Source organism: Tamandua tetradactyla, chromosome 2 (genome assembly GCF_023851605.1).
Source record: "Tamandua tetradactyla isolate mTamTet1 chromosome 2, mTamTet1.pri, whole genome shotgun sequence".
NCBI classification, from domain to species: Eukaryota; Metazoa; Chordata; class Mammalia; order Pilosa; family Myrmecophagidae; genus Tamandua; species Tamandua tetradactyla.
Window position 1 is genome coordinate 160,597,461 of NC_135328.1, and position 27,376 is coordinate 160,624,836.

A 27,376-nucleotide genomic window follows, 5' to 3' on the forward strand; every position below is an offset into this window, starting at 1 on the left:
CAAATATCTGATCATTACCCTGTCGCCAGTGCAGGGTTACCCTGGTAAAAGGCCATTGGTCTCCTTGGGGAAGGCTTGAAGGAAGTCTAACAGTGTAAATTTGTGGCAATGTACCAGGGTCCTCCCTCAAAAGACCTGGCATCCCCCTCATTCAATGGGCCATCATTTGTAAACTGTCTCAAGTCTGGAAATTGATTAATTTCCATGACTCACTGTTTTTGTAATTCAAATTAGACTTCTGTTCACTTGACCTATAACTCTTTTGCTTATACAGCTCAAACAAGAATTTAGTAGATTCCCATCTATTGTTATTTATAGGTACCCCATGATCTACTAGTCCACTCCACAAGTCTGTAAATCAGATTAGTTTGACTTTTACTTTCAATCTGCTGTCCTATGACAGCCATGTCACCTTGTTTTTGGTGATTAAGGGCTGCCACCTGGCTTCTGTCACTCAGGATCTGATCATTCCCATTGAGTTTAAGGATTCCAGCTCAGTGACAGCTGTTCCCACAGTAGTATCTGATCTACAGAGAAGGGCAACCACAGAGCACTTCAGGGATAATGGAGCTAGTCTCACAAATTTATTTCTCACAGTTCTGGTAAAAGGTGCATCCTCCAGTTATTCCTGGGGTGTCTGGGCAGGCTTTCGATGATAAATCTATATGTGCATCTATTTGTGCAGTCCTGCATGCTTTTGAAAGGATGAATAGTTTATATAAAGAGACCAACTCAGTGTCTGACATATAGTAAGAGTCCAAGAAATGTTAGTTACTGCTGTTATCTTACTGATTACCGGGCACAGTCCCAATAAGTGTGCGAGGAAATGACTGAGAAATAAGGAACCCAAGTGTCTGCCGTGCTCTGCGAGATGCATTAAAACCATAACGCACGAGAACTAACCGTTTCAGAGAAAGATGGTCTTCAAAATAGAGAAGAAAATCTCTCCTAGCATGGCGTTTTCCAAGACCGTCTCCTGCTATTTGGTGCAGGTTCTCCTGGAATCAACCGCCTGGCGCCTCCCTTGCCTCCCCTCAAGCCTGGCATCTGGCAGGCAGCAAGGCTGGGCGGGGCAGAGGGTGGCAGGGGGCGGGACGCGGTGGGAGCTGCTTGGGCCGGGCGAGAGGGGCTCGGCAGTGGGCGGGGTTCGGCAAAGGGGAAATGGGGAGTGGATGCGCTGGGCTGGGGTTGGAGTTGGGGAGACCTGACAAGACAGACCAGTTTGGACCGCGGAGGAGAGTGAGATATATATATAACCATGTTCCCCGGGTTAGGCTCCCTGGCAGCCGCCCTCTGGGCGGGGTTACGACTCCGATTCGGTACTCTCCTGCTGGGTGCCGTCGCCTTTCTGTTCATTGCTGATTTCCTCAAAAGCCGGCGTTCAAAGAACTCCCCGCCTGGGCCCCCGCGCCTGCCCTTCTTTGGCAACTTCTTCGGACTGGATTTTAAGCAGTCGCATCTGCATCTTTAGCAGGTAGGAGCCGCAGAAGTGCCGGCCATGTCTTCGTCTGAACCTGCAGGGCAAGGGGCAGTCCAGGGAATAGAGGGAAGGGTTGGGGGTTCTGCTGCTAAAGCTGGTAAACCCTGCTTTAAGGCTCCTCTTCCTCATCCAAATGACATTATTCTACCTACCCTTTATATGGGTGAAATATTATTCAAGAGTTACTAAGTGTGCTAGGCTTGTTATCTACCTTAATTCATTTAATTATGTTATCTTGTTAAATATTATTGTAATACATTATTATACTATCCTTGGTTTGTCACCTATAACATTAGGATACTTTAAAGCATCTTGAAAAGTGCTATATTTTCGTTCATGGTGATTCCATTTTCTATGTGTAATAATGCCTAAATCCTCACCACTTTTCAAGTTGGTAACTGCCACCACCACCCCCACTGAGCTTTTGGCCTTTAGCCTGTTCCCCTTTCAATGCACTCACTAAAATAACCTAAATTGGTCACTCCCTGTGTAACTATTTCCACTGCCTCCCACTGTCCCTCAGAATTCAGACTCCTTACCAAGGCACTTGTCCCACAAAAGGCAAAGTGATGTTTCTGGCCAATTAATTTATAGTGTCGAATCCATGAACAGCATAGATTTCAGTGATTTAAAGACAGATTTTATTCGGAAAGCAATTAAAAGAGCTTTCAAAAATAAGGCATAGTTACATCACCAGAAAAGATGGCACGAATACCTGAAGAGAAGTGGTGGAAAGTCTCAAAAGCAGCATTCCAAGTCTCCTTAGTAAAAATCCACACCAATCTTGGAGACAGCACTCAGAGTCTCCTTAGTAAAAATCCACAGAAAAGCATTCTTTTCCTGGATAAGATTCTGGTGAGATGCTCTCTCTTTTTCATAAGATTCTCTTCCTTTTTCTCAGAAGATTCTCCTCTCTCTTTCTTCTTCCTTCTTCTTCTAACTACTTGCATGCAGTTTTTGTGATATGTTTACACAATAGTGACCGATTTCCTATTAACTTATGTGACCAGGCCCAGTTTGGTCCTCTGGAAACTCAGCTAGGGGCTGAGAGGGGCTTCCAGGGATCTAGATATCTCTATCAAAGTACACCTTCTTCGGAAAGATAGCCAGTCCTCCCAGCTGGAGGGTGCATTTCACCAATGTATTATTAAGGGCACACAATCACAACATCAGTTGTATGCAATGGCAACATCCATGGAAGAGAACAGACTCGACAAATGTATCTTTCCCTTATAGCACTTGAGACCCTTCTGGATTCCAACCCTTTCCACCTCCTTATTCTCATCTTCCATCCAGGCTTCCCAACTCTAGTGGCTCTGAATTCCTTAAAGTTTCCTCTAACATTCAGCACTTTCTCAAGAATCCTCAGCTGGTATCCCTGTCATTCAGCGCAGATACCTGGATGAGAGTCAACATTGTGGGAAGTGGTTATGAAGATTAAATAAGATGGTTAATGGGCAACACTAACAAAGCTTATAGAAAGGGTTCAAAAATGGTTAGTTCCACTTTCTCTACATATCCTGGCATAGTTTAAACACATATCTATGTTACTTAAGGACAAATGGACAAAATTTATCGCATTTAATTACAAAATGTATTTACCCTTTCTGTTGCTCTTTCTTCATTCTCTAGACTCCAATATCCTATCAATGTCATTTCTTTCTTCTACGAAAAACTTTCTTCACTCTTCCTTTAGATTATTCTGGTGACAAGTTCTCTAGGCTTTTCTTCATCTAAGGATGTCTTCATTTCACCTCTATTTCTGCAATATATTCTCACTGGATATGGAATTGTATATCCAGTAGAAGTCAGAGTTCCACTCACAGACTCTTCAGTGGAAGGGTACCACCTTGTTACTGCAGAGCTATGGTGGAAGAAAACGTTGCACCCACGGATACCATGAATGTAGGACCTAGGGTGGGGGATCTCCTTTTTCATGGTTTTTGCATAAAGATCAGTCAGATAAAAAGATTAAAATATTTCTGTCCTTTGTGCCAGCTTTTCCTGATTCTTGGTTAGACAGAGGAAACAGACATTTCTTGAAGCTATTTTTGTCTGTGCCCATTGGTGTTGTGATGAGCAGGAAGTATAAAATGGAAAGCTTTTACTCAATCTTGTCCAGAATGAGAAGATGAACACTTATAGGTCCTCCCCACATACATATCCAAAAATGCTCTTAATCTACCACTTGAACTCTTTTAACTAATTGGACCCCACTTTCCACTCACACTGGGTAGCTTGTTTACCCCTACACACCCAGATTTTCCTGCCTTTGCATTTGCATATGCTGTTCTCACAGTACTGTCAGATGAGTCATTTACTTTAGCTTGAAGTTTTCAGCTGTTTTGTGAACACCCTTATTAAATATTCAAAATTAGTCAAGAAGCTAGGAAATTCATCCAGGCCCAGCAAGATGAAAAAAGTCTGCTTGATTTATATGGACTTTTACTGCTTTTTCTAGAAGTAAATGTGTGTATTTTGGAGGCAAACAAACCTGAGATCAGATCTTGGTGCTGCCCTACTAACGAGTCAGGACACTGTGCTTTCGCATAATGTATTTTTTGTTTTGTTTTGCCGGCATCCTAAATTTCACCTAAGTTCTAGCTAAAACATTGCCTTCTGTTAAAATTTTTCTCTGATACCTTGAGTGGATATTCATCTCTTCTTGTCTATTTCTAGTGGCATTATACCTTATATTATCGTCTTCCGTGCACTGGTTTTTCTGCAGTCAGCCTTTCCAAGGGACTTTGATACCCTAGGTGAACACCATATCATATCAATTTTTGTACTTTCTCTGCATATAGCATGGCAAGGCAGGAAGGAGCTTGACAACTCTTTAGAGTGACATAAAGGCTCGAAGCATTGAACTTGAATTTGATTTCCTCAGATTGTTCTCAGAAGCCTAGCATAGACCCAAGAACTTCCTGTGAAACCAGGATTCCCAACAGGAGTCCATGGGCCCCAGGGAAGCCCTGAAACTGCATGCCTGAATGTATCCTTAGGTACAGGATTTTACTGGAGAGTAATTCTATGACTAATAGTAGATTTTTAAGGATTTCATGACTCCAAAAGGTAAAGAGCCACTTGTGATAAATCTTTACTCCTTATTTATTTTCTTTCTTTTCTTTATTGGATGTAAATACCTTTTTTACCTATAAAAGCAACACACATTCATTGCATTTTACAGTATAGCAAGAAAGAGAGAGAGAACCTGACCCTTTCTTGTGTGCATCCTGCCCCCCAACACTGCCTTCCACCCCTCAGCACTGCCTTCCACCCAGGTCTCCCAAAATTAACAGCCAAACCTCTCCATTAAGACTTTGGTATACATCTTTCTAGATTTCTGTATAATAAAAATAAAATAATTAGAGTTTCTCCATATGGAGGAGAAAAGTGTTGAACACCCCAATACAAAAATTATCAGAAGATGTAAGCAAGAATTTCAACATGCAGGTTGTGAAAAAGGTGAAAAACCTCAGTAAACTATACAAATGGCATGCATTTATTCCTATCAGAATGATGCTGATGCACCAAGATACACACACACAGTATACAACATTGATGAGAGTTCAGGGGAACAGGCCCTGTCTCTCACTGCTGGTGGGCATGTGACGTGGTATACCATTTTCCTTTTTTCTTTTCTTCTCTTTGTCTTTGTTCTGTTGGTTCTTAAGTTTAAAAACTTAGATGAAGTGGATTCTCTCTCAACTTTATACATCTTATATCAGCTAAAGTATGTTCTAATTGATGAATCCTTTTAAATGCTATCAGGATCATTTAATCGGGTAAAGAAATTGGCACAATATTTGCACTAATAATTGTTAGGTGCAAGCACCATCATCGATACTGTTTGTGACACCAGGGCTCTACTAGGGCATTAGATTTATCCATGTTTACATGATTGATCATAATGTACAAGTTTTTTTTTAATCAGGTTTGTTAAACAAGAACTATACATGAGCAGAGAGTGGTGGAGATGGAACTCTGATGAATTAACTTTGAAGTGCTAGATCACTCCAAGTCCAAGCTGAAAGTCTAGATTGTTTCGCCTTGTCAGTTGAGTCATTTACCTTAGCCTGAAGTTTTCAGCTGGTCTGCGAACACCCTTATGGAATATTCAAAATTAGTCAAGAAGGCTAAGAAGTTCACCCAGGTACCAAGCAAGATGAAAAATCTCTGCTTGATTTATGTGGACCCATTACTGCCATTTTCTAGAAGCAAAGACATATACTTTGAAGGCAAACCAACCTGAGATTGAATATTGCTGCTGCCCTTAGATTTTCTCTTTGCCTTGCTAGCAAGTCAGGACATACTATGCTAGAGATGAATCAAGACTGATGGAAAATCTGGGCCAAAGGAACAATGGAAGGATTAAATTGAGGCTTGGTCTTGAATTCAGGAGTTGGGTGGTGTGATGATACTGCGTCCATTGTCCTTGCTTTGATGAGATTTCATGGGTCCAGAATTCTGTACATGCCACGGGGAGAAAGTACATGGGGATCAGGGAGGAGGAGCCACAGCCACCTAGAGGAAATGGAACCCTTCTGTTTTTTTGAAGAAATAACAATTTAATGGACAAACATAACATTATCACGTGGAATAAAACATCAAAGCATTATCCATTCTTCACTCAGCAAAATAAAGTGTTTTTGTTGTTATCATCTATAACCCTTGAAAACTGAATTAACTTTACTAGTAATTAAAAAAAAAGACTGTCAATACAAAGAGACACAAATTTAGCACTGCAGACATTATATAGAAAAGAAAATTACAGAGTACACGTGTCCAGAGCTTTCTTGAAACCTCACCAAATGCTAATCTAGTTTATTGGATTTTCCATTTCAGACAAAATGAACATTTTTTTAAAAACCTTATAAATATATAAATTCTAAATCACAAAACACCTCCTAAACTTTATATTTACTCTAAGTACAAATGGAGTTTTTGAAGTTGCATTCACAAAGCCATCTAACTTACATTTTGCAAAATCATCACTGTATTCACAGTTATCTTGTGGCTTGAAGTCACTGCACCAGCTCCCACATACCTGTTCCTGTCATACATATTCCCAAGTTAACTGTTATAAAATTACAATCAAACTACTATCCTAGAAGTTTCAATTTTTCCTAAATAAGGAGGTTACAATTGGCTCACTGTAACTATACCACACAATAAATATTTCATCTCAAATAAGTCAAAGTAGGTTTTCTTGATGCCCTTTCTAAGAGTGACAGATATTTTAATGTTAATCATCAGGTGAAAGAGAAAATAAGCTTTTTGTTGTTATCCATCTATAACCCTTGAAAACTGAATTAACTTTACTAGTAATTAAAAAAAAAAGACTGTCAATACAAAGAGACACAAATTTAGCACTGCAGACATTATATAGAAAAGAAAATTACAGAGTACACGTGTCCAGAGCTTTCTTGAAACCTCACCAAATGCTAATCTAGTTTATTGGATTTTCCATTTCAGACAAAATGAACATTTTGTGATAGAATATGAAAGAGGCAGTTCAGTGTCTCTGCTTTCACAAGTCATATGGCTTATGTTTCACTTTGAAAACTTGTGCAAGAACTTGAATCCATCCTAGAAGTGATTTTAAAACATGTAACTCCAGAGCTAAAGTGGTTTTCTCTATATCTGGACCCAGCCATCTAATGAACTTTCTTCTATTATCTGGTATGTACTGGGGAATGGGGCATGATCTTGCGTTTAAACAGATATTATTATTTACTAAGAATTTTGTGTTTGCTACACCAGATTTATACTGAACTGTGTCTCTTTAACTGTTTTTCAGCTTGTAAAGAAATACAGGAACCTTCCTAGCCTGGAGTTTGGTAACTCTCCTTTAGTAATCGTAACAGGATTACCCTTAATCAAAGAAGTCATTGTCCACCAGGAGCAAAACTTTCTGAACCATCCCGTGACTGCTATCCAAGAACACATCTTTGAGAAAGGTGGTAAGTTTCTTGACTGATGTAGGATTTGTGTGCTTGATATTATGTTCTGTTAAAGTGTCTCTATGATTATAATTTTTCAAAAACCTCAGAGACAAGGTCCACTGGAGAATACCTTCCATTAAAGGTATCCATATTTCCATAGTGGAGACACCCTCTCAGAGGGTTTAGCAGGGTCAGCCCTAGAGTCAGGGATTTGGTAGAAGTCTTCTTTTATTCAGAAACTTGCTGTGGATGCTTCCATAATCAGGTAGCCTTATCACTCAGTGATAGAATATGAAAGAGGCAGTTCAGTGTCTCTGCTTTCACAAAAATGGGCATGGAACTGCTTTCTTCTGCTGCTCATCTAGTTTCTTATTCTTAAGACCATCCCTTTCACTCCTTAATGTATCCAGTGTATCTAACAACAACCAGCCAACATCTCTATACCTCTTATTTCCACAAAACTCCATAAAGGTGTGAAAAACATTATCCCCCAGAGCCTGGCTTCATGCAAGCGAAGCATTAAGAGAATCGAATGGTGATATTTTGACTATCTCTTTTGTGAACTCACTCCATGGATTGGGAGTACCATTCCGATTACGGGAATCAGAGTCCTTAGTGCCTTTGAGTCTAGTCAGAATAGAAAACCATTCATAAAAACTGATTTTTAAGATTCTGTTTCTTAAGAACCATTCCTGGTACCAAGTTGTATTTGTTAGGGTTCTCTAGAGAAACAGAATTAACAGGAAACACTTGCAAATATAAAATTTATAAAAGTGTCTCATGTAACCGTGGGAATGCAGAGTCCAAAATCCACATGGCAGGCTGTGAAGCTGGTGATTCCGATGGAGAGTCTGGACGAACTCCACAGGAGAGGCATGCTGGCCAAAGCAGGAAGAGAGCCTGACTCTTCTGAATCCTCCTAAAAAGGCTTCCAATGATTAGATTAAGCCTCACTCATTGCAGAAGACACTCTCCTTGGCTGATGACAAATGGAATCAGCTGTGGATGCAGCTGACATGACCATGATTTAATTCTATGAAATGTCCTCATCACAACAGACAGATCAGCACTTGCCCAACCAGACAGTCAGGTACCCCGTTTTTTGGAGTAATAAAAATGTTCTAAAATTGACTTTGGTGATGAATGCACAACCATGTGATGATAAAGTGTATATACAGATTATATATGAATACATCTCAATACAATTACATAAAAATAAAAAATAGATTCTATTTAAAATTTTAGGAGTGGGTGAAATTTCCCAGAAATGGAGTTTAAAGTGATAAGGTGCTTTGAACTCAATCTTGAACAACTTAATTTTTTCAAAATTGATAGAAGAATATAAGCCAGCAAAAGTAACTGAGGAAAATCTAGAGTATGGTGTTGTGCATGCCCCTAGAAGAAAATATTTCAAGGAATTAAGTGTCTAAAGCTGCTGAAAGATCAAGTAAGATAAGGTTAAGAAGAATCACTGGATTTTACAAAAGGAGGACTATATCATTGGAATGATGAAGGCAAACGCTAGATCTTAAAAGGAGTTCATGGAGAGCTAGAAAAGAATGTAGCATTACCTGTGATATAAAATGAACAATGTTATGTTGAACACCCTGAAGTTTTGTTGTTGTTGTTGTTTTGTTACCTTTTCCCCTTGCTATTCTTCTTTCTCTATGGAGTATTCAACCCTCCTTGCCTTCTTGAGTCATTCTTTCATCTTTTAAGATCTAGCTTAGATAGGACCCTTTTAGTTTGCTAAGGCTGCTGGAATGCAGCTTTCTATACCCAGAATGGAACAGCTTTTAAAAAGGGAATTTATCAAGTTGTAAGTGTACAGTTCTAAGGCCATAGACATGTCCAAACTAAGGTATCCAGCGAAAAATACCTTAACTTAAAAGGAAGGGCCAATGACGTTTGGGATTTCTCTCTCAACTGGGAAGGCACATGGGGACATCTCCTAGCAGTCTTTCCTGGGCTCTCCTTTCATAATAGCCTCCCAGGAGTGATTTCCTCCTGCATCTCCAAAAGCCTCTGGCTGTGTGGGCTCTGTTGTCTCTGAATCTTCACGTAAATTGTTTCTTTCTTAAAGGGCTCCAGTAAGCAACCTCACCTTGAATGGGTGGAGACATATCTCCATGGAAATTACCTAATCAAAACTCACCACCCACAATTGGGTGGGTCACATCTCCATGGAAACAATAAAAAATGTCCCACCGAGCAATATTGAATGAGGATTAAAAACATGGCTTTTGAGATTACATGACAGTTTCAAACTGGCACAAGCCCCTCGTACAAAGCCTTCCATGCCTCCTCGAGAGTATGAAATTTGTTTTGTCCTAAAGTTCATTCCTAGGACATAGCACAATATAAGTACTTAAATATACTTCTGTAAATAATATTCAAAGCTTGGGATTTAGAATCAGCAGACTTAAATTTAAATGCCTCTTCAGCTGCTTATCATACTGTGACCTTGTGAAGTTTACTTACCTTGGGCTTCAGTTTTTTCTGCAATAAATTGGGGCAATAATCGTAAATTGTACACTAATTTACTCCGTTGACTTTTTGTGAGTATTAAATTATGTAATGCATGAGAAATATTTATAGAAGTGCGTGGTATAGCAAATATTCAGTAAATGTTAGCTGTTAGAGCCACTCCTTTGGGATTAATCTGTTAACTTGTTTCACATGTCTTAACTCTCTTCCCTTCCCTGCCACTGATGTCAGTCCCCAAAGTATTTGCCAGACATTCATATTTTAGAATCAGAATAGCATGATATTGGCTCTCTTTTTCCCAGGATTAATCATGTCCAGTGGCCAGACCTGGAAGGACCAAAGAAGGTTTACCCTGTCAACCCTAAGGAACTTTTGGCTTTGGGAAGAAGAGCTGAGAGGAACACATTCAAGAGGAGGCCCGACACCTCATAGAAACAATAGAAGAGAAAGGTCAGTGTTTCACAGGACAGGTGCAGGAGATTGTGGCTCCTTTCTTCGTTGAGCAGATACCATTAAGTGCCTAAATGCCTACCCTATGCCCAGCACTATGCTAGGCACTGAGGATATAACAGTGAACCACTAATTGCCCCTGTCCTTATGGGGCTCTAGAATTAATCGCAAGACAGGCATTAAAAATATTGCTGAATTAAACCCTGCTCATCAGTTTGTCTTTACAAGCACTGACTGAGTACCTGCTGGGTGTCAGCCCCTACAGTGTGCTGTGGCCGGAGCCTGATTTGTGGTTCTCTCCTAAGTATGCCATGTGTCCTTTTGAGTGGAGTCTCCATAGAAAGCAGAAACAAGGCCACCTGAAGGATCCATCTCTTCTTCCTCCTCCTCCAGGACAGCCTGTTGACCCTCGCTTCAAGATCCACAATGCAGTTTCCAATATCATTTGCTCCATCACCTTTGGGGACCACTTTGAATACCAGGATGGGTTGATTTCAAAAGCTTCTGAAGTGGGTGGATGAGGTCACATGTATAGACCCTTCAGTGCAGTGCCAAGTAAGGCAGTTCTCCTTCCATATATGTTGCTTAAGAACATTGGGGCTAGTGTCAGACACAAATGGGTTCTTTCTTCCTTTCCATCCTCCAGCTAAATGTCTTTCAATTGCCTTCAACAAAAATCATTTGAACTTAGTTTGTGGACTTTAACGTGTTTAATAATATTATGAAATATTTACTATGTGCAAAAAAATATGTTTAACATTCATGTAAGGTGTAAAATTTCATGCACTTATACAGTTCTCTTATTCTTTAAAAAAAAAAATTATTGGCCTGAGTCCCTTCTATTCCCCCCTCCCTCAGAAATACTCTTCTGCAACTGGCTTCTCACTCAGCATGTCCTTTTGAGAGCCATTTATGTTGATTGATCTTTTTATTGTTGAATACTAGTCCATTTTATGACTCTGTCACTGTTTACTAATCTATTTTCTATGGATTCACGCTTGAATGATGTTATGAACAAAGCTGCTATGCTCATTCTTCTATAAGTATCTCTGTGGAGTTATCCACTTATTTCCTTTGAGAATATGTGGACATAAAAGATGCCAAAATGTTTTTAAACTGATTACACTATTTCCACACTCACCATCACTTGCTGTTATAAATCTTTCAATTTCTTAGGGTGTAGGCCTTTGGGATGCAAACCTCACTCCTTTCCTTGGGGGGTCCTGAACCCCAAATTTTATTCCTCTAAGCCTATGTGTCTACTAAAAATTCTGCTCAGCCTTTTGGTCCCCTTAGCCACTTTCCTAGATTTAGAAGACACTTCTAGGGCAAAATCATCGGAAGTGTTAAGCTCACCTCTCTGGGTTTCCTTCTTCCCTAGACTTTGTTGCTGAATTCCTCACTGCCTTGCTACGTGTGTGGATACACACATGTGTGCATTTTTACAATCTTATCTTACTGTTCTCAATAGATTGGTTGGCTTTGGTTTATCTAACCTGCCGTTGCTAAATGTTAAAGATTGCCTCATTTAAAAAAACACTTTATTTTTGAAAATTGCAGACAAATATTAATGTAGAGAAAATATATAATGAATCACTGTGTACCCATCAGTCAACTCCAACAGTTATCAACACCTGGTCAATCTCATTTCATCTATATCCATACCTAACTATTATCCCCTCACCCCCAGCCCTGGATTATTTTGGAGAAAATTATAGATGTCAGTTATTTAATCCATTGATATTTCAGAGTATAATTAATGTTTTAGAATATAATTCTGAAATGATCCACTTTAACAAAAATATGTTACTACACCTTAAAAATTGGTATAATAATTCTTAGTCATCAAATACTCAATCAGTATTCAGATTTCTCAAATGTCTCCTAAGTATTTTTAATGGGTTTTATGTTTTTTCCTTGACTCAAAATCCAAACTAGGCCCATATGTTATATTTTGTTGCTTTGTCTCTCAAGTCTCCATCTATGCCCTCCAACCCACCTCTTTATTTGACCTTTGCAATTTTTATATTGACAAAACTGAGTCATTCATCCTATAAAATATTCCACATTTTTTATTTTGCTACCTGCTTTCCTTTAACATTTAACATGCTCTTCTAGTGCTGTGCTTTATGTGTATGGGTAATTAAATCTAGATGATTGATCACAATCCGTTTTAATTTGGGGGGGGAAGACTCCTTTTTAAGAAGTACATGACATCTGGTTGTCTCTCTTTGTTATATCAAGATTGATCAGTGAGTTCTTCTTTTTATCAGCATGATCCATCAATTATAACATCCCCCATCAGCTCTCTCTGAAATGGTTTTGTAAATCATTGATGATCATTGCCTAGATCCATTATTTATTTGGAAGATTCAAATCAGTGGTATTCTAATTCTTTCATTCACTCTTCGTAACTGACTTTGATTATTGATTCTGTATTTATCAAATTGGATTAACTTATTAATATTATAATTGTTCTGTGGATACATTACAGACAATTGTAACATGCAAATAATAAATAGCTCTGTTTCTTCCTTTCCAATTCACATCATTTATTTTTGCTGGCTAGAATCTCCACTGTGTCAAAAATTTCCTGGTATAATGGTGGATTTCTCTTTTTCTCTTTTTAGTTCTGACAATTTCTGCTTTATAAATTTTATGACTATGTTGTTAGTAGATGCATATAAGTTTAAAATTGTTATGTCTTTCTAGTGAATTGAAACTTTTATAACTATTAAGTAAAGTCCTTTATGTCTACTAATATTTTCTTCCATAAAGGCTATTTTGGCTTATATTAATATAGCAAATTACCATTCCTTTGGTTAGCATTTGGTTAATACTCTTCCATACTGTTCTTGCCTTTTTGATCTTTTTATTGTTTTAGGAGATTCTTTTTTAAACAGTGAAAAGCTAGATGTAAATTTCTTATCTGGTCTAAAGATATTTGATATGTTAATGAAGCATGTAATTACTTTTCATTTTTCCTATTAAAAATTAGAACTTCATTCTAGTCATTTTGTATCTTCTATTCATATTTCCTTTTTCTTCTTGCCCTGAGGAGTTTTTTATTAAAAGAGGCAAACCTAATAGTCAGACCCACCTCTGACTCATCTTAAGTCTAGACAGTTTGTATTATGTTATACTATCTGCTTCCTACCAGATATTAGAGAGAATTTATACAACAAATATTTTATTCAACTAAAAACGACAAGTTTTGCCCATGTAGAGATTACATTATAGTGGAGAAATATAGAAATACAAACATATCTGTGCAATACATTTATGGACATATGTATGGATGGGTGTATATATTTATGATATATATATATGTATATATATATATATTCATATTATATAATGAATATATATAATTGCCATGAAGGAAAATAAAGCAACATAGGAGAATACATAAAGGTTACAGAGCTGCTGCCATTTACAAGATTATTGGTAAGACTGTTTCAAGGAGGTGACATTTGAACAACACCTCAATGAAGCAAGGAGGTGGGGTCATGCAGATTTATAGAGGAAAAGTTTCCAAGCAGAAGGAACAGCAAAGGCAAAGGCCTAAACAGAAACATATTGATGTGGTCATGGAGACCAGTGTGGTTGGAGTGTAGAGAGAAAAGTGGCAAAAGTGATAGGAAAGGACTGAGGGGGTGGGCATAAGCAGGGATCAGCTTGTTAGGGGCTCATAGACCCAGCTAGTGATGTAGAACTTTTTTCTGAGTGTATGAAGCCTATTGAGGAATCAAGGGTCAAAGAGTGAAATGATCTTATTGACTTGTGAAAGGATCACTCTGGCAGCCCTGTGCAAAACAGACTTGGACTGGTGTTAAGAATAGAATCATTAAACACAATTCCAGATAGGAGATGATGGTGGATTGTTCTTGGGTGTTAAGCAGCTTGTTGGCGTGCAGTGGCCTAAGCCTGGACATATTTTGGATAGAGAGCTGCAATGCTTTGCTAGAGGGGTGAGAAGAAGAGTGAGAGAGGAAAACAGGCATCAAGAATGCCTCCATGATTTAAGCCTAAGCCTATAAAAGACCTATGGATTAAGAACATTGTTTGTCTTATATAGTGAAAAAATGACCTGTGATCTCCATCGTTTTGCTTTTATCATTTAGCTCTACAATTTATTTCCATGGATACTGAGATTCCTTCCTGGAGCTCACCAGACACTCTTTAGAAACTGTGAAAAACTGAAATTGTTTATTTCTGATATGATTGAAGAACGCAAGAGAAACTGGAACCCTGCTGAACCAAGAAACTTTATTGATGCTTATCTCAAGGAAATAGCAAAGGTAAGGAAACCAAAGCCATTTCATGTGCCTTGTTCTTAAAGGTAAAATGTGGATATTGCTACTATAACTAATTGCCATAAACTTAGTACCATAAGATACAGATTTATTCTCTTACAGTTGTGGAGGTCAAAATTCTGAAATTCATTTCACTGGACTAAAGTCAAAGTGTCCACAGGGCTGGTTCCTTCTGGAGGCTATAGTCAGACTTCTCTCCTTGCCTTTTTCAACTTCTGAAGATTGCCAATTTACTTGACTCCTGGGCCCTTCCTCTATTTTCAAAGCCAGCAGTATAGCATCTCTCTGACCTCAGTTTCTGTCCTGACATCTTTTCTCTCTGACCTTGATGCTTTTACTGTCCTCTTTTTAGGTTTCCTGAGATTCCATTTATCCAGGAGACCTTTCCTTCCCCATGAGGCCCGACTTGATAATCCAGGATAGTTTAAGCATTTCATGATCCTTACCTTGTATACATGGGGGGCAGGGTAAAGATAGAGGCAGTCTTTCAGAGAGTGTAAGAATAGGAGTAGCATGAAGTTGGGGTTGGTGAGGCAAATAGAAATAAAGATACTGGATAAATGGTACTTGACTGGAGGCCTTTTCACCCCTCACCCTTACTCTCTATCCATATCTGAAGGAGTGATACACAAAGGGAAAACAAACCATTGAGAATAGTAAAAGCACTGTTTTATTAGTGGCTGGTCCTCTGCCCAGTTACATATTTCTTCTACCAGCCCCAGTGCAGAACACAAGTAAAACTGTTTTGAAGGCCATAGTTTCGTGTCAAGGTCTAAGTGGGTCTTCCTAATACCCCTTCCCCCATACCATCTACTTTCCAACATTATAAGCAAGAAACAGGGAGGAAGCTAAAGGGGATGTTTGGTCTTCAACACAGTGGGTCCTCCAGGTAGTATATGTCACTGAATAGTTGTCTTGATTTTGGCTCATGAAATTAGTGGTTCTTCTGTCTGGAGAATATTGGATTTATTTCCATTTCCTTTCTTGTTTCATTTTCTTGCCACAATATTAGCAGGAGCATCCTTTTTTTCCTTGCTACCTGGTGCTCAGATATGCAACAACTCATTAAGAGGAATGGTGACAAATTGAAACTCTTGGAAGATGGTGATGAGGATGAGGAGGGGACATGAGGAATCTTTGATAGAGTCAGAGAGGTTTAATCTAGCAAAGATTTGTGGAGAAATATGAGAATAGCTGTAGGGGAGTCATTCAGCTTAATCTTTCTGATATCAGTACACACATTTGGTGGCTACTTCCTACATTCCTTTTTGCATCTCAGGGAATTCATAATGTGGTCTTAAGAGAGGCATATGGTCAGGTTCACTTTACAAAGCTTGAAACTGAAGGTCAGGGAAGTGAAGGAGCTTTCTCTAAGGTATACAGCTGTGAATTAAGTGGCTGATATTGGAATTCAAACTGTTTTTCATCCCATTCTGTATCCACTGTAGCATGACCTCCCAAGTTATAGGCATAAGAAAGTATTTCTCTTGAATCATCCCCCAAAGTGCTAGAAACCCTTCATAGCTTCCAACGCTTAGGGCGGGACAATGCCAATGATACTGGCATAATAGCTACTGTCCCCCGAGTATGAAAAAAGGACAGTCATTTATCCTTGGGACCTTTCCTTCCATGTTCCCTCCCTAGGATGAAGCCCCACTGTTCTGTGGGCAAGCACAAACACTAGAAGCACATCAATAAACTTTCTCCTTCCTAGAATTCAGGCGATGCCTCTTCAAGTTTCCATGAAGAAAACCTCATCTGCAGTACCCTGGATCTCTTCTTTGCCGGAACAGAAACAACCTCTACAACGCTGCGCTGGGCTCTACTCTACATGGCCATCAACCCAGAAATCCAAGGAGAGCATGTCAGTCTTGTGCCTGGAACAAGACATACTGCCTGCTAGGACTGCTGCCCTAAAGTTGGGTCCAAAGATAGCATGTGGTGAAATGGAAAGACTGCTTGAACAGTCATGAGGGAATATGGACTTCAGAACAGGAACATTCTTCAATTTTTCTGTTGGGAAAGCAATGACACCTGGTCATACAAATGTAATAGAGGGTCCTTGCCCTCAAGATCCTCACAGCTAGTGAGGAAACTATGACCTCAATTGGCCTTGTGATAATTTCCATAAAAGAGCTGCATTCTCATATGAAAATCTAGTCCTTCCCCTCCCTCCTTTGAAGTAGTGGCTTCCCGCTGCCCTCTACGTAATGTCCACAGTCCTCAGTCTGGTGTATAGCACTGTCTGATGTGCCTCTTTCTCCCTTTCCAGACTCACCCTACCCATGCTGCATGGGGGCCTCACTAAATTATGCCATTTCCCATTGCACTGTCCTTATTTATGCCTCTATGCTGTCACATGTGGTGTTCCCTGTATTGAGAATATATGTCTCAAATATCCCAACAGTGTAAACCTGTAGACTTCTTGAAGAATCTTATCAAACATTACCTGTGCTATGACATTTCCCATTCTTCTTGGAAAATGGCAGCATTTCTTCTCCTAGAGATGATCCACGGTACATCCATCACTGTGCTGATCACACAATGTGTATGTGTCTTCCCCACTGGTTCTGTGCCACTCAAGGAGAGTAACTGTTATGTTTATTTTTCTTTCTCCTTGGGATTTGGAACTGCTTCAGCACAGTTTTTCAAAAAACGTGATTAGCAATTTAATAGAGGTATATAAAATCATGTTGATGAATAAGACCAAATTTTTCTTCTAAAATAAAAATAGAATAGAAAATATCAAAGTTCTCCCCATGTACTAAGGCAAAGCATGTCCGTGAAACTTTGTTTCTCTCATATGTCATGAATATATACATGAAGTGTATATTTATGGATCTGTGTCCTGGGACATGATATAAAATTCATTTTTATATTTGGATTACATTTCTTAAACATTTAAATGCTACTGGGTCAAGATACAGATTATATTTCTGTAATAGAGGCCCCATATAACAACAGCTTAAGTTTTACTTCATTTATCTATCAATCTGAGCTGGACTCTTCTGAGTCCCTAGAGTGCCATGCTCCTTCCAACTTGTTGCTGTGTTGTATCTAGTATCATGTCTGTGTTTACCCATCTAAGATGGCTTTCTGCTAGGGCTGTGATTCTACCTGCGGAAAGGGTAAAAGAGAAGGGAGCTCAAACCCCCTCTTTTAAAGGAATGTTCCAAGTTTTATACATCATGTCTGTGCACATTCTGTTAACCAGATGGTCATATACAGTAGCAAGGGAGTCCGGGAAATACAGTCTTTAGCTGAAAAACTATGTACCCAGCAACAATTGCTATTATACAAAAAAAGAGGAAAACATACATTTGGGAAACCTAGCAGACTCTATCATATATTGGGTGCTCACATACATCACTTCATGCCATGTTTTTAAAAAAAGCTTTAATTTAGTGGTCAAATGCTCACCTTCCATGCAGGAGACCCAGGTTCCATTCCCAGGACCATGCATCAAAAAAAAAGAGATTTAAAATGGGAGTAGATTTGTCCCCACTTCTTAGATGAGGAAACTTAGGCTCAGAGAAATTGAAGTAATTGCAGCATTAATGTTGTGGAGCAATGTTTACTTCTACAATTTCCTTACATCATGGTTCCCTTTCCACTCATATATGCCTCTTTGAGAAACTAGAGTCCACACACTTGACTATAATCTTTAGCCATTTTGATCCTAGTTATTCCACTCCTTAGCCTCATCAGGATCAAGGGAAATGATGCACTCAACAGTTTTCTAAACAAGCACTTGGAAAGGTCAAAAAATACTTTATTGCTTTGCAACCTGGTCACTAGTTGGCATACAGCAGGTAAGATTCTGGAGACCATCTCTACATATTTGTAAGGAATCATAGAAGTTTGAAAAAATAATAGAATTTTCCCTTCTTTTCCAGAGAAAGTACAAGCTGAGATCATCAGAGTGATTGGCCATTCTCAGCAGCCGAGCACGGCTGACCGAGAGCGCCTGCCCTACACCAATGCCGTCATCCACGAGGTGCAGAGAATGGGCAATGTGGTTCCCCTGGGCTGGCTCAGGGAAGTGGTGGCAGAAACCACCGTGGCTGGATACTACCTGCCCAAGGTAATCAAGAACTCCCCAGATCTTCAGGCCATTGTTTTAGATGGTTGGAGCCTGAACTTGAAAAGTGACATGTATTCTTATCAATTTGAATGGGTAGAGTGAGATATTATCCCTAATATAAAATACTATTTAACTTCCTCCAGTTATGAACTTTGAAACATTAGTTCAAAACATAATAACTAAATGTTAATAGGTATTGGGAGGTTCCTTGGTTCAATAAGTCTAGGGGAAGAAGTCCTGTGGGATTTCACAGAGTCTGCTAATCATTGATGGGATAACTGGCAGCAGTACTCAATCATGATTTGGCAAAGAACTTTTTCCTTTCTCATAATAGAGCACCTCACAGGTTTAGAGACTTTGGAAAATACTGCTTCATACAATGCTAGATGGAATGTTAAAATGTGAAGGGACATTTGAGAATACCTTGGCCAACATCACTTTAATGCTGGTGTTTCTAACATAATATCCCCACATGTATTTTTCCAACTTTGACTGACAGTCCTAGAGATGGGGAAGTTAAGTAGTGCACCAGCAAAACCAACCCAAGTGTTCAATGTTAGTTCTAGTTAATCAGATAGATAATTAGTTAGTTAGTTTACCTTAGGTTTATAACCCAGGTTAAAAAGGAAGGGAAAGGAGCCAATACTTATTAAGAATTGATTTTGTGCCATAGACTATCTAGGTTCTTCAAAATCTCTTACTCAGTCCTCTAATAATTTTTATTACATCCATTTTAGAGATTGGGAAATTTAGGTTCAAAGAAATTAAGTAGCTTATCCGAGATCTCTAAGCTACAATAGAACAGAGTTGGGATTCAAAACCAGATCTCTTCTGATTACAATGCATATATGTATATATGTGTATATATATTTACACATACACACACACGTATATACACTATACCATGTTCCCCGCCAGATGCTGCTGCCCTTTGATTTTAAAAGTCTCCCTGTAATTTTTCCCAATTGGTCTCTGTTAAATTCTCCATGTCCTCACAAGGATTTTGATTCTCCAAGCACTACTAATCCTGTCCTCTGCAGACAGCTCTTCTGCGCCCCCTAGTATCCTCACTCCAGACTGCGCATTCTCAGCTCCACCCCTGCTCCTTACCACCTTGGTCAGCTGCCTTGCATCCATTCCAGTGTGTCACAGTCCCTGTGAGTATGTCACCGTTTCAAGTGGCAGAATTAGAGGAGCTTCCACTTACACCTTGGTCACTGGGCTACCCCTTGGACACTGTCCTTGCAGAGCCAGGTAGAGCAGTTGTTGTTTTCACTCATTGGACATCTTTTGGGTGAAAGCTGGGGTCTAAATTCCAGGCGTCCAGTACAATTTTCTGGCAATTTATTTTCCTCCAGGAAATCAGCTCAGCTCAACAGACCCCTTCTACCACTGTTTTTAGCATCAAGTTTAATGTTAAAGTTTTTCAGCCTGGGAGCTAAGAAATCTCATTGATGTTATAATATAGACCTGGTTCAAGCACAGTACTGCCTCTTCCCACTGTGCATCCTTATGAATATTGTTTAACCTCTCAGAGCTTCTGTTTCTTCATCTGTAATGTACACAAGATCATGTATGCAGAGCACTTACCCTACTCCTTAGTATAGAGAGCACTCACAAATAGTTATGGATCTTTGTGAATTCAATAAATATTCATTTAGCACTAATATGCACAAATCTGGAGAAACAATCCTGAGTAAAATAAACCAGGGAAAGAAAATGTAAGAACTAAATTACAAATCATGATAATTGTCCAAAGAAGAAAGCTCACAGGACACAGGTTAACTGGGGCATGAGTAGGAGTTGGAGATGTCTGAGAAGTGGTATTTGAATGGAGAAGTAAAGGATGATCGAGAATTAGTTCAGTGAGGAAATAAGGAGGAAGAATTTCCCAGGAGGGGCCTAACAGTACTTAAAAAGGCTTTGAAATGAGGCATGGCATGTTTGAGAAACTGAAGAACGACCACTGCAGTGAGAGTGCATGGAGAGGAAAAAAGTGACAGCTACAGGGCTCAGGTGGCCGGTATTTTACCTAACTGCCTGGAAACTATGAGGGTTTCAGGTTCTGCTGTTAGTGGTGGGTGGGTGTGGCATGATAATATCATTTTCAGTGCTCACTCTGTTTTCAGGATGCCTGATAGATTAAAAGAAGAAAGAGAGGTGTGGGGCAAACAAGATGGCTTGTCTTGGGGGGCAGCACTGGACATGGAATACAGGTGACAGAATCAAGAATAATTGAGGAAGTCAAGTCAACTATTCTTGGTGATGGATTTGATAAAGGAAGAGTGAACAAAAGAGAGGCATTAGGCTTTCTCCTTGGAATCTTGCTTGTATAATTGATTTGATCCGGATAATTTTTCACTGGACCTGATTGTATTTTTCACCTACTGGGGGTGGGGGGTAGGTGCCATTGTACTATTGGATGCAATGAAAGAAGGAGAATGGGGGAAATAGGATAAATGAGCCCTTTTTATCTCGAAGACCTGCCACACTGAGGAGCTGAATTAATTTTGGTCCAGTACTGGCTGGACAACTGCTCCATTCTCCTGGAGCTGTATATACATCCCCTTTCTATGCTGACCTCTCCTGTACAGAAAGATCCACTCTGCAGTCAAGAGAAGCCAGACTTCCTTAATAAAATTCCCAATAGGAAAGTGTCCCATGGCAAAGAAGAGGGTCCTGGGGTTTTAGGGGAGTGGGCACAGTGGAGGATGGGTTTGGGAGGGAGGGGACTTCAGGGTGTGGTCCACAGTGGTGTGGGAGTCCGAGGACCCGCACCCGTTGTGCAGACCTATTGTGCAGCTCAAGCCTTGCCTGAGCCTTCATGTCTTCTCTAGGGGACCACGATCCTGACCAATCTGACTGCGTTGCACAGGGACCCTGCAGAGTGGGCCACTCCTGACACGTTCAACCAGAGCATTTTCTGGAGAATGGACAGTTTAAGAAAAGGGAATCCTTTCTGCCTTTCTCAATGGGTGAGTTGTAATAAACAAGAGTGAGAGTTCTGATTTCCTCTTTCAACCCTCCTGCACTATTCTGCGTTAAGTACTTAGTTTTAGTTGCCATGTTTCCACTTGGTCTCAGCCGGCGTGACGCTGCCTTTTGCTCACAGAGACTTAGACACTTGCGGTATTACAGGGTTTTATATTTGTTTCCTATTCTTTTAAAGGACCAGCACTCACACAGAAATAGACCCAATTTATAGTAAGGTGTCAGGCAGGAGACCAAGGAAAGGAGCTACTTATTATTAAGGGCATCAGTCAGTGATTGAGTAAATAGCATAGGCTTAACTAGGTCAGGTTCTACTCTGCAAATGCTCAATGAAAAGACCCTTTTGCCTTTAAAATTTTTAATTATCTTTTTTCTAATTTTAAATGAGATATCTATACATACCATAGAGTCCATCCACAGTATATAATCTGTGCTTCACAAGATCATCACAGTTGTGTATTCTTAAATACCTTTTAAAATTTGAGTTAATACATTCAAAAGGTATGCAGATTGAAAGGTAGAAAAGAGGATGAGATGAAACTGTTTCCTGTCAGGCATTTAGCCCTGAAAATATGGCCACGAATAAAATAGAAAAAATAAATCTGTCCTTATGGAATTTATGTTCTAGTGTAATTTCACAAGATTTAAATTACTATTCCAACTGTAGAGACAATGATTCTGAGGCACAGAGCGTTAAATATGTCAATTAAATTCATAAAACTTATACATGCCAGAATTAGGACTCAGCCGGTCAACTTTGTCAAAAACCAAAGCCTGTGTTCTTTCTAGTTTTATCTCCTAAAAATGACTAAATGCTTCAGAGACCCCACAGTGTGGAATGTATGTCCATTATACTTTTCATTAATGATGCCTATCATTAACTTAAAATACACATCATATAATGAAACAGTATCATTTTGCTGATGATCTCTTAAAGGCTCAGAGAGAAAGGAATGAAATGCATTTTGAATTCCAAGTGAGAGTCTCTTCAAAGACCCTCCTTACCAGTGCTGCACTGACCTAAGTGTAGCTGGGCTGAATCTGATTACATCCTCTTTGTCTTTCTTCATCTGGCAAAGTGTCACCTTTGCTCATATTAGATAAGTCATTTCTTAATAGAAAAGCTGACAATGAGATTTAGGAACATCTCCCCATCTTCTTGTCTGCAATAGTTTCAAATTTTACATTGCAGTACAAAGTTTAAGCTGCATATACCAATAATTGTAATATTCTTGTTCCCTGGCCTTTGCAACAGTTTTATGTAATTCTAAAATTCCAAAAGTATAACCATTTATGAGCCCCACAAAATCTCCTCACTTAGTGATTCTGGCAGCTGTGAGGGGAAAAATTTTAGTAGATTTCTGTAGCTTTAAGAAAAATGGTCCTTCTAGTCCGAGTATGCCAAAATAACTTTCCTTCATATTGCAGAAGACAATTCTTTGTAGTTCCTTCATGTTTCCCCATTAAAAAAAATTATCTTATCTCCGTTAGCTGGAGTATAAAAAGCTCTATGAACATTTCCTCACTGGGGCTTTCTTACTGAGAATTGTATCCCTCCCTCTTAATCATTGATTTCAATGGAAAGCAGATTATCTCATTTAATCCTACAGCACCCAGTTATTAAAAGTTAGATTGGAAATGGATTTGGCATTTCTTTTCTTAATATAAGAAAACTAAGGATAAGAGATGTCAGCATAACTGGTTAGTCTTACCCGTCACATTCCCAGTTTTGGCACCCAGATAAATTTCCTCACACTTGGTCTAGGATTTTCTAAAGGCAGCATCCCTAAGCAAATGAGGTGTGGACAGCTCCTCCACTTCTCTTGGTAAAGAAACCAGGTAAGAAACTACTACATGTGTGTAATCAGGGCGGATTGTTAAGCTACTATTGAAAGTTCATAATTTCTTTTCCTTGTTTAAATCCTTCTTCTTTGATCCAGCAAAGTAGCATGCAGTTTCATGAAATGCATGCGTCTTGTGCCTTATTTTTTCAAATACACTCACTGAAGTATAGGAAAATTGAGTTGGTAATAACTTTGCTGGGTCAACTCTCTCATTTTATTCATGAGGTAACTGATCTGGTTGATTAGTGATGCCAGTTAATGGAAGCACCAGGAAGATGTTCCAATTACTGTTTACAGTGAACATGTATTATGGCACAGGTAAATAAGCTTCTAAAAGTAACTCTAGAATTAGAATAAGCAAACTGATAGAGTCACAATCTGGATTATAGATGAGCAGGGGATGTGTTGTTGATTTGGGAATGGGAAGGTAAGACATGAAATGTACAGATTTCTTATTTGGAATGATGAAAATATTTTGGTAATGGATGGTGGTCAATGGTAGCACAAAATTGAGAATGTAATCATTATTACTGGAATGTATATCTGAATGTGATTACAAGGGGAAATGTTAGACTGTATGTATGATAATGGAATGATTTTTTTTAATTCATGGAACTGTGAAACATAATGAATCTTAAGTTAAATCATGTCCTTTAATTAATAGTATAGTTCTACGAATGTGCTATCATCAGTTGAGACAAATGTTCCACATCAGTGCAAGTTATCGGTGCGGATGGTGGAATCATTGAAACCTATATTATATGTATGATTGTTCAGGAAACCCACAACTTCTCTAAAATAAGGAAATATGAAGAAAGAAAAGCACACACTAGAGCATGGTGGTGCTAAGTGGTGTGGGGTATTAAAGTTAAGTGGGGGGAGGACAGTCCCTCTCAGGGACAGCTGCCACAGAAGCCTAGAGTTGGTGTCAGGGACTAGGGAGATGAGAAATCTGCATGGGGTGGCCTTTTGAAATACTCTTTTTACCAGAAAATTATTGCTTACTTAGTCTTTTGGGGTTCAGTGAGTAGCCCACACAATTTATAAAATAAGTTCTCATTTAAACACAGACACATGTGCGTGCACACACACCATATAATCATTTTCTCTAATGCTTAAAAACATTAATTCATTTGCCTCAAATCAAATGGCTAGAAAGGGGGGAACATTGAGCTGGCTCTCCATCATCCTGCCCCCAGTTCTTCACTTACGCAATGGAAGGAGATGTGGTCAGGGCAGGGCTGAGCTTGATTTGTGGAGAGGAGCATCTAGTCTTGGGCACCACATTGTCAGAAAAGAAAGACTGCTATTTGTTGAAAAGACAATTGTGAGAGATAAGGAGGTTAAAGCAGCTCCAGAGGAGCGGGCCTTTTAAATTCTTGAGTTCATCCATGTCAGTGATATCCCCAATAATTGAGGAAAACATGGAGAAATATGCTTTGTAATTAAGAAATTGCTCTGATATTCACTTGCTTATGCCTTTGTACAGTTTCCTTTTAAAGATTGAAAAAAAAATAATGCAGAATTTTGGTGTGATATCTGCTTTTTGTTTTGCTGTTTGTTAAATGATTTTTGAAAATGTTTAGGCTAGATGTGCATTTTCTTCATCATCCCAGGCCTCTGACTTTGATGATGATTCTATGCAGAACCAGCCTAATCTCTGAAAATATTTGAATTTCTGATCGTGGGCTTTTGCTTTCTGTGATCTAGGTTACGTAGGAGCTTTTCACACTGTACATATAGCTCTGGGGCCTAGAAAGCCCTTCCTTTGCTCAAAGTTTGCAGGACTTTCTGTTAGAATTGTAAAGAGCCTCGTATCATCTCTCCTAACCCCTCCCATTACCAAAATGGTCTTCTCTAACTCAGAGATAACAGATATGAGAGATATCAATGAGTTCTTCTGGCCATTGTAATATAAAACTGCAACTTGTAGGCAACCACGTCTTTGAATCTAATTCAAGGACGAAACACTAATAAATGAGACTTTAAATCTTAGATGCTAAGATGGCTTTGTTATCACTGGGAACGTGCTTTCAACTCACCTTTTCAGTGTCTGAGTTCAGAAGCCATGTCTGCTCACATTTTAAGCAGGATTTCCATCCTGCTGGGTACCTCCTCAACCTGGAAGATAAGTCAGTCTTACTGTTTCTGTCTTTCAGGAAAACGTGTATGCCTTGGGAAGCAGTTGGCCAGGTCTGAACTGTTCATTTTCTTCACTTCCATAATGCAAAAATTTACCTTCAGTCCTCCAAGCAATGAGAAGCTGAGCCTGTATTTCAGAACAGGCCTCGTCATTTCCCCAGTCAAACACCACCTCTGTGCTGTTCCTAGGGGGTGATGTTGTTGGGGAAGGAGAGAGAAAGGAAAGCGAGAAGAAACATGGACTGTGTTCTGAAGACCCTGGTGCCTGCTCTGGTGTGGGAACAGAGTGTTAGTGGCTCTCTGGAAAAGACACAGAAAGTGAAATTAGTAGAAACTGGATCCAAATCCCAACTCGGGAATGTCCTTCGATGTAGCCTTAAGTAAATCATTTAAATTCTAAACAAATTTCCTTTTTCCTTAAGAAAGTTTCTCTAAGAACCAAAGTAAATAATAAACTTCAGATGATTTGGAAAACATAAAGCATAGCATGAAATTATAACAGTTATCTGCTTCCTCCTTTTTCCTTAGCCGTGTACTTGCTGTGACCTGTTGACCTATCTCAATTTGTACAAGTGGTACAAAGTTCACCTTAAAGACTTTCATGTATGGTAGCATGGTGCATTTCTCTAGGTTGAACAGACAGGAAAAGCAGGTGTTCTTGAGGCAGTTGTTATGGTTTGCATGAAAAAACACTACTTTGTCATTGGCCTCAGGATCAAGTAGGGTGTGCATAAAATAAAAATAAAATAAAATAAACCTGGAAATTAGGTTTAGGGTAAAAATTGTGGAAAACATCCCATCTTTAAGTAATGCTGGATAACTCAACTTCCTCATCTTAATCCTGCCTTCAGGCATTTGTTCCCATGCTGATTCATATCATGATTTAATGGTATAGTAGGTGTCCATCTTTCAACTATGTTGTAAGTTCTTGGATGTCAAGTATTACCAGCCTACACTCTCCTTGACTGCCATACTGTATATTGCAGTAGGGAACCAGGAGCCCCAGATCATGTTCAATCTCTTTGCGTGTGATTGCTCAGGAAAGATAATGGCCATAAAATGGAAAAGCAGTTTTGGCCCCAATTTCCATGCAAGCTAAGAAACAAAACTGGACTAAACTATATAAAAAGAACTCTTTCCCCATGTAGTCAGGCTTAACTAATTTAAAGAGCTGAACACAAAACAAAATGGTCCACGAGGCCATGGGGCTTATTTTTCTTCTTGACCAGACTCCACACAAATCTCAACCTGGGAATTCAAAAAAAAAAGCAGTTCATCTGACACCAGAGAAGAGGAATGAGAGAAGACCTGTTTGGCTACAGTTGGCCTCAGTTAGTCTGGCAGAGCTCAGAAAGAATGTTTCTTTGTAAGGAGAGAAATTTGCCACGCTTCTAGATGGGCAAGTACTCACGAACTACTTGAAGGACTCATCTTCACCTATTGGATGGGATTGGACACAGGACCAAGTAGGGCATGACTGCCATTAACCAGGATCCTTGGGGAAACCGAGGACTTGAGTAATGGAATTGTATGGCCACATACAATGCCTTTCATTTGTTTGTTTTCTTAACTTGTGAGGACCAAGGTCTGTGAACAACCAAGCTTATTGTCTCACAGATCTGGAGACTATAATCCCC

At 39.3% G+C, this 27,376-nt stretch overlaps 1 pseudogene; it reads left to right on the top strand.

Annotated features, from left to right (window-relative positions):
• Positions 1 to 1,258: 1,258 nt before the first annotated feature.
• Positions 1,259 to 26,070, top strand: LOC143662901 (cytochrome P450 2J2-like; annotated as a pseudogene).
• The last annotated feature ends 1,306 nt before the right edge of the window (positions 26,071 to 27,376 follow it).